Consider the following 13,565-nt stretch of genomic DNA (forward strand, 5'->3'; position numbering starts at 1 on the left):
GAGCCATGGAAGGGGTGGGACACACACCCCCAGAGCAGCCTCATGGCTCCTTCACACAGCTCAGCGCCCTCCCTTATCTGCACACCGCCAGGGCAGCATCCCACCCCGTGGCAGCTCCACGATATGCCTCTCCCCACAAAAATGCAGGGCTTCTGCCCAGGGTGGCAGAAGAGGCTTGGCACAGCTCTTCCGTCCTGTACTTTGAGCAAGAGGTTGTCCAAGATAACCACTATCTCTCCACGTCCAAGGTTGCCAGACGGGTAATGAGCAAGTCCTGCACACGAGGAGGTAAAAGGGAGGGGAGAATGGGAAGGACAGATAGGACAACACAGAGGACACGTGGATTCACCACGTTGCATCACAGACATTTAAAACAAAGTTCTTTTTCTACCTGTCCTATTACAAGCCACAGGACTCCTTTGCTTTGCTGAGGAGGGAATCTCCATTGCTGTTTCAATATGCTGCAGCGAGCTATATTAACGTGCAATTAATTACGGTGATTAATCATCAGGCAGTGTTATCAGATGAACAGCATGACATACACGAGCATACGCTAACCCCGGCTTCATGCTTTGGCAGGCTGAGGAAATGACTCCTGCGTGGCTGAGCCAAGCTCTCAGGCTGGGTGGCCCACATCTCTGGGTGACCTCGCTCTTTGTGTGAGCTGCACCCAAATGGATTCACACACACCAGGGATCTCAGCACCCATAAAGGCGATGTCACTTCATGCAGTGCCCCTTTCCGAAGAAAAGCCCAATGTGGAAAAGGTGCTGTTGCATCCCGCATCACCGAACACATGCTCTGTTGCTGTACCTCCCAGATACACACATTTGGAAAGACAAATTGAAGTTGAAGGCTGTGACTTGACTGCTGGCGCTACGTGACACGTGGTGGTTTGTTAGGCTGAATGAACTCACACCGCTAGACCAGCCCAAACGCTGAGCGGAGGACACCAGCATCCACGACCATCCAACACGTCCGGCTACCTTAGGCAAACTCTACCAGTTTTTCTGGCTGCAGGGCACTCTTTCCCTCAAACAGAAGAGTTACTCCTCTTTGCTGGACCTGGGTGACACACGGGCAAGTCAGAAGCCATTTTGGTCCAAGATCTGCAGAGGGGAGATGCCATTCGTGCACCGGTATCCTAAGCATTCATCTTAACCTTAACCTCATTTCCCTGGCTAGGTAAGATCAGTGGGATCAAATTGTCCAAAGTGCCAAAAGAGATGTCTTTTGCCTTCACATGGAGAACACACCTGCATTCCTAAGAAAGCCCAAGTGTGCCAGATCAAGGATCCATCTATCTCAGGATCTTTTCCCTTCCTGGCAAAAAGGAGATGCCAGGGAAGAGTATAAGAGGACAGACCAGTAATACTGCTGCTCCGGGACGTTCTTCCTGACTCCGTGGATATCCCGGAGGAGAGGTTGCGGTTTTGCATTTAATAACTATCAATAGATATTTCTTCTGTGAATTTGAGCTCATGTAAATATTCGGCACCTACCACCTTCACCTCCTCCCTGGGAGCACAACCGTCTCCTTTCCTCTGAGCTGACCTTGCTGCTTGGGAGTTTCATTTGGTGGTGCCCAGCTCTCTTACTGGAGATCACACTGATCTCCTACGTGCTTTCTCGCTGCCGTTCATGGTTGTGTGGACTCATACCATGTTCTCTTCCACTCGTTTCTCTTCCCAGTCCATTCAGCCATCCCCTGGCCAGGAGCCTTCCCTTACTTTAGTTCAGTGCCGTGGCCCTTTCTGCACTTTCCCAGCACTGCTACCTGCATACAGACTTTGGAAAAGCCTTGCAGATGGGAAAGAAAGCCTGGCTGTGGGCAACCTCAGCACACCAGCCAGCAGGAGACAGCACCTAGAGCCAGAGGAGCAAACAGACCTGCCACACTCATGGCTGAGAGCCACCACACAACCGGCTCCTTCTCCCCTGCTCACCCAGGCTCGTATTTTGCTCTTCCAAAGAGCGGTGCCGTGGCCTCCTCTGCTCTGTGTCATCATCACAGATGCACATCATCTGCTTCACCCGTGCCCTGCCAGGCAGCTGTGCCAAGCATGCCGAGAGATTTGGTGAAAAATCATCCAACCCCAAGTAACTTGTACGGGGAGTTGTGGAATCCATTGCCACACGTTACTGGGGAGCCCAAAGGCTCAAAGCAGGGATTTAAAATTTGCAGTTCCTAAGTGGCTGAGACAAATTCATGGGGGATGGATCCACCTATTCTACTGGGTCAATCGTCTCAGTCTCCAGAGCAGTCCCTAAGCCACTGACGAGTAACTGAGATGTCCCATATCCTGACCCTAAACTCCTTACCTTACATGTAGCTCTCAGGCCTAAGAGCCAAAGGCAGTTTGTACTTTCCTATGAGGTGCTTTGCTCTCCACAAAGCACCATTTTAATGAATGCTAGCTCCAGTAAAAAGCCCTGCAAAGAAAAATTCCTCTAGAGCTTTGCTCCTTCTTGTCTTGCAGCAGGGATCTTCAGGTGAGCTGCTCCACGCTCAGCTCAGCCCCACTGGTACGACTTTGTTCGCAAGCAGATAAATGCACACAGCTTTTCTCCGAAGCCAGCAGGAGCCGTGTTTGCCAGCACTGGCTTCTTTGTTGTCTTTTCGCGAGCGTACACAAACAAATGAGTGATTGCATATACACAGACACGCTCGTGGCCAGGTAAGCCACACTCATAATCAGACAGCCCAGGGGAAGGCAGGGTGGGGTGGAGCAGAAGCCTACACGCCGCAGGGAGACGGCAGGAGCCGTGAGCTCCCGTCTCAAGAACTGCTCGGGGGGGCAGCCACGGAGGTTTTAACGCCGTCTGCCTTTGCTGCTGGAGAAGAGAGGAGACGTGAGCGGGGAGATGCGTGCCAAAACGCTGCGGCAGGCTGCCTGCTCTCACCTAACCCAGCCCTTGCTGCTGCCCTCCCGCGCCACCCTCAGCAGCCTCTTTCCCACAGCAGTCCCACACCTTCGCCTTGGAAAAGCCACAGCTGGGGAAACTGAGGTCTGATGGGGGGAGGAAGGAGACATGAGGGTTTGGGCACCTGCAGCTTCTGCTGGTTGTAAGCACTGAGGGCTGGGGAATCCACTTCGTGCTCTCCTGGCTGGCTCCTCAGTGGATTCGCCCTCCTGGTTTACAAACCACACAACCACACCGGGCAATAAGGAAAATTTCATGAGTTATGTAGGAGAGCAGCAGTTTTGGTGATGCCTCCAATGATGCTTCAGACAGAATGGCTACACCAGATTCCCGTGTCCCCTGTGTCTAGACTAAGAACCAGTCAGAGCCATCCACGAAATCCCTGGTGCGTTTTGACGCAGGCCAGACAGCATTTTCCCAAGCTCTTCTTGGGCACGGTCTAGGAGTTTGCATTGGGAAGAGATCCTTCCCGACAGGTGGCTAGGATGTGGCCACTGTGGTTTGGAAGCTAAAGGGAACCTAGCAGGGAGGCTGTGGTAGGGCCATGCCAGCCAGCTCCACTGGTAGAGGCCAGGCCTTGGCCTTTTTAGTGTTTTTTTGAGGAGATTTGGCTTAGGAGCTCCAGCCTTCCTTGGCCCTGGAGCTAGTTCATCACCCGTCACTCTGTTCTGCCGGCCATCCATCCATCACACAGGGGCCAACGCTGCCAGTCACGCCTGCTGAGATCTGTTTGCTTGTTGCTGCGCTGCACCCACTGATCTGTGTCATGGAAAGGCCTTGACCTTCCTTATTTAGCTTTCCTAAATGCTTCATTTACACTCGTGTGCGCTGTTTTTTCCTGCTCGACGCTAAGGCTCCTCGTTTCCACATTGAGCCTCTTTGTGCTAAGATTTCCTGCCTTTTTGCTGAGTAGTTTTGACCTTCGTTCAATAAATCAATAATCTTCCCAGAACTTAATCACCGCAGCCCCCCTTACTGCCTCTGCCTTTTGTTCCAGCGCTTGCCTGGAGCGTTGATGAGATGTGTAGTGGCTGCGTTGCTCTTGGATGCAGATTAGACAGAGCACCCCTTTGTAGGGTGCTGCTGCTCAGCCCCTACCCCAGCATTTCACATTTAAAGCCCACTTGCACCACAGTCAGCTCGTCTCTGTCCCCCAGGCGGGTTTGCAAGGCCAGAGCTGTGACCAGGTGGATGATGTGCTCCGATGTCCAGCTCCAAGGGTGAAATAATAGAGCATAGGTCTCGAAGCATGCCCAAGATAATTTTGTCCTTCCTCTTTCCCATTTTCCCCTAATTTATGGAGAATGTATTGACAGCTGCAGCTTCTCTGATGCAGCAAACTTGTAAGGGGGTCCACATCCATGGGGTGCTTGGTTTCCCTGGGTGGCCAAATCCTCTGGGTTTAGCAGCTGTTCCTCTTGGCCCAAGGTGACACACTCAGGAATAAATCTGTAGGGCAAGGCTAATCTCATTTCAGGGAGATCCTGAGAGCGAGGGGTTCCTGGGACCAAAGATTTGGAGCTGATACCTCATTAAAGCACCAGTCCTATACTGGTTCTGTGGAAGGGAACCTGGCTAGTCACCCTGGCTGGATCTTGAAAGCCCACAAAGCAAGCAGGCAAAAAAAAAACACTTGGGCAGGTTCCTGGGCTAGAGTCTGTCCTTCACCAAAGCTAACACATTTCCACAGGTCAGTGTTTTCTGACCATGCAGTCAACACCAAGAATGGACTTCTCAATTGAAAAGGAAAACAAAAAACTATGAACATTTCTAAGGGTGTTTCTATTCCTCCAGAACAGGTCTCTTCACCCCACACCAAGTCCAGATGGATGCCTTTTTTTCAGAGCTCATCCATGGCATCCCGGTAGCAAATTCTCTTCCTTTAGCAGACTGCTTCCCACTTTGACTTAAAATGGGAAACAGGCCCTCAGCCAGAGTTTAGATCTAAATTCAGATCTACAGAGTGGTGCTCTTTCCATCTTTGTTTGTATTTGGGCCTGTCTGGCTTCCTAGGGTGAAACTCCTCTTCCAGATCTGCACAGCAAATACCAGCTCTGCTATTGTGCTCTTCGCTCCCCCCTTTGGCATACAACTTGCTGGAAATCAGCACATCTAGGGAGATCAGTCCAAACTGCCATGGGAAACTGGCTATTTTTCTAAAATACGCGATACAGATCAACCACAGGTTACTGCCTAGATTACTAGCTCGTGGTACTCATGAGATCAGACTAGGTGATCATAAAGGTGCCTCCTGGCTTTCAGACCTATCAGCCCTAAATAATGCAGTAATGAAGTAACATGGAACAAAGCCACATTTGTTCATGTGCAAGGCATGTTAATGATGTTCCTTTTAAAGATGGGTAGATGGAGCGGCGGATTGATGCACTGAATTTCACCTCTAGGGACTCGGAGTTTGGTTACGAGACAAACGAGTTTGATAGCATCAAGTAAATACTCAATGGATATTCGTCTCCATCCCCAAAACCGCCATGCAATTTGGCAGGAGCAGCAGTCTGTGCTCACGAGACGTCTAGAGGTGCTCAGGGCATTGGCAGTCCTTTGGGAGGAAGCATCTGACGGCGCTGTGCCTGGCCGTAGCCAGCACCCTCACCCTCTCGCTTCCCCACGCACTGGCAGCACGCTGCTCCCCAGAACCACTGCAAAGAAAGCACAAAATTAAAACTGAAAGAAGGGGGAAAGAGACGTATTTGGGTTCACAAAGTGAGCTAATGCTGGGGACTAGCATACGGTATCGGCTTTGATGCGTTATTAGAACTGTGAAAACTTGCAGTGTTTCAAGGAAAAGATTTTTTCCAGGCGTGAGATCAAAGCAAAAGCTAAATAATATTGGGTTAGAGAAGAGGGAACTTTCAAATGGCTGGTCTTGACTGTTTATGTATCTAGAAATGTTGTGATAGGAGCAGCCCTTTTCTATAGGGCCCAGTAACAACAGTGTAAATCAAGCATTAACCAGAAATAGACAGCAAATTATCTATTTTTCTAAAGAGACTTCTAAGGGAGCTGCTTTTTAGGGAAGGAGAAAAGGGTTCTGTTTTTCATAGCAGAAAAACACTCATCCAGGAGGCATCACAGTATCTTTGTCCCAAAGCATAACAATGCTAGATATCAAATAACAGCTCTGAAACAGCTGATAAAACTGCACATGGGCATGCTTTGACACAGAGGCAGGAGGACACAGCTCAAAGTGATCTTCTCACTTGTTTGATGTCTTTTTAGACTCCTTGCATAAAGAATTCTTATTGCTTTTAAAAAAAGAGAGAGAGAGAGACAAGTCTGTGCAGTCTAGGAGGTGAGGAAGTTTTGCCTGGAAAGTGTGTCCCTGTTAGTTTAGACGTTTCATTTTAGCAGCCTTTTGGAAACCAGAATGTCTGAATTTTCACACGGAACAGCAGTGTTCGCAGGACAGCACGGACACAGCACCGAGGCACGACAGTGGAAATTCGGAGACTCGCTGGCCGGCTGTGAGAATAAAGAAAGAAAAGACAAATAAAGAGGAGATGCATGAGGCTAAGACTAGGAATAGAGGGATGGCTTCACCCTTCTCAGTGCCAAGCGTGATCTGATCTAATTGCACATGTTTCCTCAATAGGTATGGCAGAGACAAACCCCTCTGGGGAGCCAGCCTTCCCGTCCCAAGACAGGTGCTGAAGGCAGGGGCTGAACTGCCCACAAAGGTGCCTCTTTCCCCTCCACCAGCTCCCGGAGCCAAGGTGCCTCGCGGAGCCAAGACGCCTAATTGCCAGGTGGCTAAGACAAAGCGAGATGCATCACCCCCACAGCTAACTTACCTAATCATCATGACTCTTGTTATGTTTCCAGACGGGAAGAACAGCCAAATACTTTCAGTCTTGGATATGTTTATACGAAGGAACACAACAAGAAAGAACAAAAGTAAGGTCTCCCTCCGGGACACGGCCACGGTCTCTTTTCTGAAAGGCTTTTGGTGAACAGAGTAAAATAGCTGCTTCTCCAGACTGGGGAGAACTTTGTTTTTCCCTGTGAGGTTAAAAATCAGCCTTTTGTGTAGGGATCACCTTGCCTGGATGGTATCGCTGTCTGAGCGACACTGTTCAGGCCCATTCATAAAGCCAAGAAAAAGAAACCTGACGATCTGCTTCCTCCATTAATTGCAGACTACCGTACTTCCAGGCCAAATTCAATTGTTGTTGTAGAGAACAGAATCCAAAAGTAGCACAGGCTCTTTCCTTAGCCCATTAAGGAAACACGGCCTGTTCTGAGAGCGACTTTTTCAATGACAAAGACCAAAACCGCAGATGAGGATGAGGAATTTAAAAAAGACCTTTAAAAACATCTCTTTCATTCCAATGTCTCTATAAAAAGATGGTGCAATTTTCATCCCTCTGCATACAGCCAGGCTGGTGGGTTTTGAGTAGCAAACATACCAGGCTTGGCCATTAGCCAACAATTCCCAGCTGTGGCACAAGTGATACCCAGCCACCAAAACTCAATAAACCCACTTGGTAGCTCTGGTCATTATGGCTTACTGATTGTGTGTAGCCATTGAGCTCACGGTCAGACCTTTCCTCCTGCACGATGCTCCATCACGCTGAATGTCCCAGACCTGCCCTTCTCCCTGGGGAAGGAAGAGCTGAGCCCCTCTGAACTCTGCTGAACAGAAGGCCAGCAGCAGAGCTTGTGTCTACAGATGAAGGTGCCTTCGGGGTGAGAACAGGTGGATCCTCACGAGTGGGTTTAGAGGAGCGTGAGGCTGCATTCAGTTCATTCACAATGAGATGGTGTTTACTTGTTTCTTGACTGAAGTCTTGAAATGCAAGTCAAGCAATGCCAACACGTCAGAGATCCAGTTTCCATGGCTGGAATGGTGTTGTGAAAATATTTGTGCATACATTTATACGAATAGACATATATTTATAAAAGTATATACACGCATACGTGTTTGTCTAGAATGAGGTTTGTTCATAAGACAGAAGGCCAGAAAGAGCGTACCTCCATGTGCACACATACATATGCCTGCACAAACACGCTTATCTGTATAAATAAATAAAATAAAAGAAGGAAAATAACACAGGGAAAATCAAGAAAGGGCAAAACAGAGAACGGTATGAGACAGACAGCAAAGCCATGGAGTAGCTGAAGTTGGAAACCTGTCTTGGATCATACATCCCGTGTGACCAGGATGCTCCCTCATCGGAGGAGGGAGCAGCGCTGAACACTGCAGGGCCCTGACGTAGGTGTAAATCTGCAAGGTGTTACAGCAGCACCCAGACATGGTCCTGGAGAGCAGAGACTTGACTGCTGTTGCTCTCTCTTGCTCAGCCCTAGATCTGGAACAAATTTGTTGGAGCCAGTGGAGTTACTCCAGAATTGTACCTGTGGCAGAGATAAAATCTGCTGCGCGATGGATTAGGATTTGTGTTTCCAAGAAGAGGAATCTGTCAAAGGAAGCAAGGAAGAAACAAAGGAGGAATGTGAGCACTCTGCCTCACACTCTTTGAAGTGCTGTGTCTTTTACAAGGGAGTAACCTAACCCACGTTTATTCCCGTGTTTTTCTTCCACAATTTACTCCAGAGATTTTCTTTAAACAATAAATAGGAAATACCCTCACATACAGCTGTGCAGGATATCTACTTTACAAGCCTTTTTTTCCAGGGTGGGAGCTCGCCTGCTAGGCATCAGAGTCATGGAAAGAAACTACTGAACGTGATGCAGGAAGCAACAATGCTGGCTTTCTAATTTAATGTCCATTCCACACCAAAGTTCACTGGAGCAGATATCCCTAGGTGACTACCTGCATGAAAACTAGATCAGCTCCAGTTACAACCATCCAGTGAAAATGCTATCAACCTCCCTGCAGGGGTCTCCTTAATGTTTATAACAATCAGGGTAAAATGCAGAACCTTCTGAAGCTGCTCTGCAGTGGCACGCAGTCCTGCAGACCATTCACTAGGAATGTAAGTGATAACTTGGAAATTCCTAAGAGGATGCTCAAAATGTCCTGGTCTGGACAGAGATGTGGAAAAGACTGAAGCAGTCTCAGATTTAGGCCCTAGAAGCCCCTAAAATGTATTATGGGTCTGAGTTGGCAGGTATGCTCGAGAAAATCCTACTCAGAGCAAGGCTATGTGCAGCCTGGACAGAAAGATTTATCATGTCAGAAGGTGACAGGGTGAGAAGCAGCCTCGTCATCAGGGGACTGAGACAGACCAAGCTGTGTCCAGAGACCGATCACACTGACTTGGAAACACATTTGATAGAAAGCTGGAGGTGCTTCTGAGCTGTGTCCAGGCTTACAGGACGGAGCTGAGTATGAACCAGCCAGGTACCTCCGTCCTGTCTGCAGGTAGCACAGCTTTGCATTTCAGGTACCTGCATGGGCTGAGTGTTAGGCAGAGTTTCAAAGTGTGATGCTGTTCTGAAAAGCAAGGAGGTGAAAGTGGGACGGTAGGTCTCTAAGCTGATTCCTTCTGTGACTCAGATCAGATATGCCCAGCTTGCAAAGGAAGATGAGGAAGAGGTTCTCCCTCACCTTAATCTGGGAGCCAGGTTGGTTGTTTTACACTGTAGTCATTAATTCTGCCTGATTTTGCCCAGGGAAAACAGACAGCCATTTATCAAAGAATTACTCAGATGATGCAGTAAAGAGCTAAAATACAGCTTTCTACCCATGAAAACACGGGCAATCCTCCTTGGTGAACATTAACAGAGAGTGAGTAAGTGTGTATTTATAAGCTGCGGCGATCAGTGGATAGCAGCCTCAGCACACGTGGGGTCTGATTTTAAGAAATGACTATATTCCTCAGCCACTTTTGCAGTCATACTGGGATTGCCTGGTCATTTCAGAAAATCTGCCTCAGCTCCAGCTCTGGGCTTTCTCCGCAAGGTTTTCATTTGTATCTGTGCAGCATTTCAAGCTTTGTGTGTACCTGTGGCCCCGTGCACCAGGCAGGGGGAGGACTGAGCCCAGATTTAAAGTCCTGAGCCTGGGAACTTGGTAGGAGGCAGAGGAGCTACATCTGAGCCACATCGTTTTTGAAGTGTTCCCAAACACACTCACAGTAATACCATTAGCTGTCCCTGCTTGGCTGAAGCACCCTTAATACATCCCGTTAAATTCAGGCAAATTAGTGCTGTTAGCTCATTCACCAAGCCGTCCCTGCTTTTCCTTGCAGGAGGCAAGCCAGGCGAGGTGGCTGGCGCCCTGCCACACTGTCCAAATGGCATTGCCACCGCCAGAGTGACGGGGTCGGCACAAGCCACCGTTTGCCAGGTCCAAGTCGGGTTTTGCTCCATGACTACAAAAGGAGAGAAGCTAATTCGGGCAGGAAGAATATTCTGGCAGCGGTTCCTGGCAAGCGCCAGGGCCTTATTTATTATTTCATGCATTTTCTTTCTTCTGCTCATACAGTCAGTTCAGATCACATTTTGTCTTCCAGAGATAAATTAGAAGCCGCAATGGGCTTCAGACCAACCTAGATGGAAGCTGCTTAAACAGAGCATGAATTTGCCCCTCTACCTTTGCTCTGATTTAAGGAAACATGCATGCCCAGATTATTTCACCTGAGGTAGCCAAGCATTAATTAATTACATAAAAGCATTTGTGAACCTGTTAAAACTATCTATTAGATGAGCAGCACTGCTATCTCCACCATCGCTCTAAACGTTTTAATTAATTTGGGGGAATTTACACATGCACGCTGTCTGCCAAATTCAACAAAAAACTTGCTTTATAAACTAATAATAGCATTTGCTTTCACTGTGAAGGAGTTATGCAAGCTCTGTATGTGCATGTAAGGGGAGAGGGTGCTGGGTTCTGCACAGAGCCAACTGCTGCTTGGTGATTTACCAGCAAAGCTTGGTGATTTACCAACAAAACACCTCTCTCACCAATATCACATTCGTGTTAATGTCAGCAGAGGTGCAGAGAAACGTGTGCTCAGTGTCTGACAGGATCAATCCCATCAAAAATAGTAAAAATAAATATATATATATATATATATTTAACATACTGAGAAAAATCGCTTTTGCAGAGCTATCATGAGGCAGCAGTGGCTGGTGCTACCCTCTTTTTCTGCAGCAGATTTCACATTGCTTGTAGATAATATAACTGCACATCTGGACTCGACTGCTGGGAATTTATGGCCGGTGCATGATTTTCAGAAGGAAAAATTACTTCTCCGTTTGACAGAATTTAAGAGGATAATCCATTTGTTAGGTAGCCTGGAAAACAAAATAAAATCCTAATCATCTTTGGTGGATTAGCCACACGGGGCAAGAAGCAAGGCCTGCACAGATGTGAAGAAGCTTTTCTGAACAGGGAAATCTCAGCTTGAGGAAGGTGCAGAGCCTGCTCTGGTGGCACTTTCCTCCATGGCCACAGGAGGAGGGCATGGCCTGGCAGCCAGGCTGGGTGGCATGGGAGCACTTGCTGTGGTATTCCCCCATGTCCCAGCACCACTGGCTGTGCTTCTCCACGTGCCCCAACGTCCTCCAGCTGGAGGTGGATGTCCTGCAAACACCACAAAGATCCCCCTTGTCCATGTCCCCACATGTCCCCACACCAGGGTAGGCCCAGAGCCACCGGGCCTGGTTGCCCCGCTGCCTGTCCTCACACCACCTCTGCCCGCCGCTGTCCCGCTCCGCAGCACGGAGGCGAAGGTATTTTCGGGAGCACTTAGACGTCGAGATAGGCATCTGGCCCCAGCCCTTCAAAGGTGCCGAGGCGGTGCCGTGCTGCAGCTCGGGTTAAACCCACTGCAGCGGGAGCTGGAGTGCCCCTGCGCTTGAGGTTTCTCTCCAGTTTAACTACATCACTCCAAATCCACCTAGATAAAGCGATACAACCCTTCTTGTATAGACAAGACCGTAATCTCTGCGTTTCATCTCTCCTCGCTATTGTTCCTCCTGGCCCGGGCCTCCTGGCAGCCCTGAGCACTAATCACAGTCAGGTACAAGGATTCCTAGGGACGAGCAGAAAACTACCCCGCAAATTCATTTCCACTTGTGCTTGGCACAGGACTGGCGCTCCAGTCCCCTGAGGCTACCTCCGTTTCGACATTTCCAGCCTGCAAGACTCAAATTTAACATTCAAAACGCATCTCCTTAATTTATCTTCTTCCCTCGATATTATCTTCCCCGTGCTGCTCAGTGATTTGTTTGTCGTTATACCTACGGTGGTTTTGACGAAGATCCCCCTTCTCCAGCATCCCGGCACTCAGTACACCACATCACACCGCCGCTCCGTCAGATTGCATCTCCTCTCTTTGAGGGGCCCTGAAAGTACAATTTTAAGAGAAATGTGGGGAATCCCACTCACCATCAGGCCTGTTACGGTCACTGATGCTGTGCTGCCCAGCAAGGCCTGCTGGTGTGAAGGTGGCCCCAGGGTGGTCCTGCTGCCTTGGGCAGCTCTGTCCTTCGTGGTCATCCACCTCAACTGCTTGTGCACGTCATATTGTGCACAAATGAGAAGGTCCCAGCCATGCCATGCAAGGACTGTGTTAGTGTCCCTACAGATGTTCACTCTGGCCAGATCCTCTTCATCCCCTGCGTACCAGGAGCTCACACCCCTGAGCCAGCCTTCACCTGAGAGCTGAGCCTTCCCAGCTCTATCCCTTTAATCTTTTGATTAGGCAGATGGCTCTGGATGTATAAAAATGAGGTTGGGGGTGTTGCTCGAGGTGAACGCTGAGCTCTCCCCTGCTCTGACCTCAACCTGGGTAAAGCAGAGGAGACAAATGGGAGTCACATCTGACTTGGGTCAGACTCTAGCCTGGTGGAGGTAGAAGTTGTGTTTTGTAGAAGCTGCCATAACAGAAGCTCACAACAACATCTTTGGGGCCTAGGTTATTACAAAAAAAGTAATCATCAAAACCTTTAAACCAGTCAATATTTATGCAACGCCCGAGCCCTCCTAGCCTCACTTCCCGTGCAATGTTTCCCAACAGTACCTGCAACTCAACGTGCAGCTGGTACCCTTGGAAAGACCAACAAAAAGAACGATTTCTGTTTAAACAGGATTTGGAAATCAACTCAGAAATCTTCTGCAGGCTGGTCCCCGTATCTCAGCAGGCTCTCTTCTAACATCAGGCACAAACGTGAGGAGCTGTCAGTAGACATGAAGCAGCTCTCGGGGCTGCATGAATACCATTTCTCCCTTGCAAAAGCTCTGGGCTCGCAGCAGGGAACCATTTGCAGTTGCTTAGAAAGCGAGGAACAACACATGGCATGCGGTCTGTGGCCTACGTGGGCACACGGAGTCACATCCCCTTCCTCACGCTGTTCCACGGCCAGTAGTTATTTCACTTACCATGAGCTGCACTTGCTCTTCATCCAGGTAAATGTGTGCCTGCGCTTGGCGTACCGTGTCAGCGGGAAATACCAGAAGGGAAATTTGAGCAGACACATCTGCAGGATGTGCAAATCAGCACAGAAACGAGGAATTTGGCAAGTCTCTCGGAAATGATGATAGCGGTGTTTTCTTTTTTTACATCCCATGCCTTTTACTCATTCAGCTGGGACACTATTTCCTATTTCACGACATTTCCACATTGCATATCTACTGGGAATGTAAACACGTTCCAGGATTCAACTGCAGCTTTTTTTTGGGAGAGAAGTCACAAACATCTGCTTTCTAGTG

General features: G+C 48.9%; 1 long non-coding RNA gene across 1 annotated transcript; it reads right to left on the bottom strand.

Moving 5' to 3' along the window:
* Nucleotides 1–2,509: 2,509 nt before the first annotated feature.
* Nucleotides 2,510–13,332, bottom strand: LOC137854755 (uncharacterized). The gene is made up of 5 exons (XR_011095377.1): nt 13,236–13,332; nt 12,099–12,199; nt 10,073–10,221; nt 6,735–8,360; nt 2,510–6,405 (listed from the first exon to the last, which is right to left on the bottom strand). It is a non-coding gene; the product is annotated as an uncharacterized lncRNA (long non-coding RNA).
* Nucleotides 13,333–13,565: the final 233 nt, after the last annotated feature.

The sequence above is a fragment of the Anas acuta genome, chromosome 3 (genome assembly GCF_963932015.1).
Source record: "Anas acuta chromosome 3, bAnaAcu1.1, whole genome shotgun sequence".
Taxonomy (NCBI): Eukaryota; Metazoa; Chordata; class Aves; order Anseriformes; family Anatidae; genus Anas; species Anas acuta.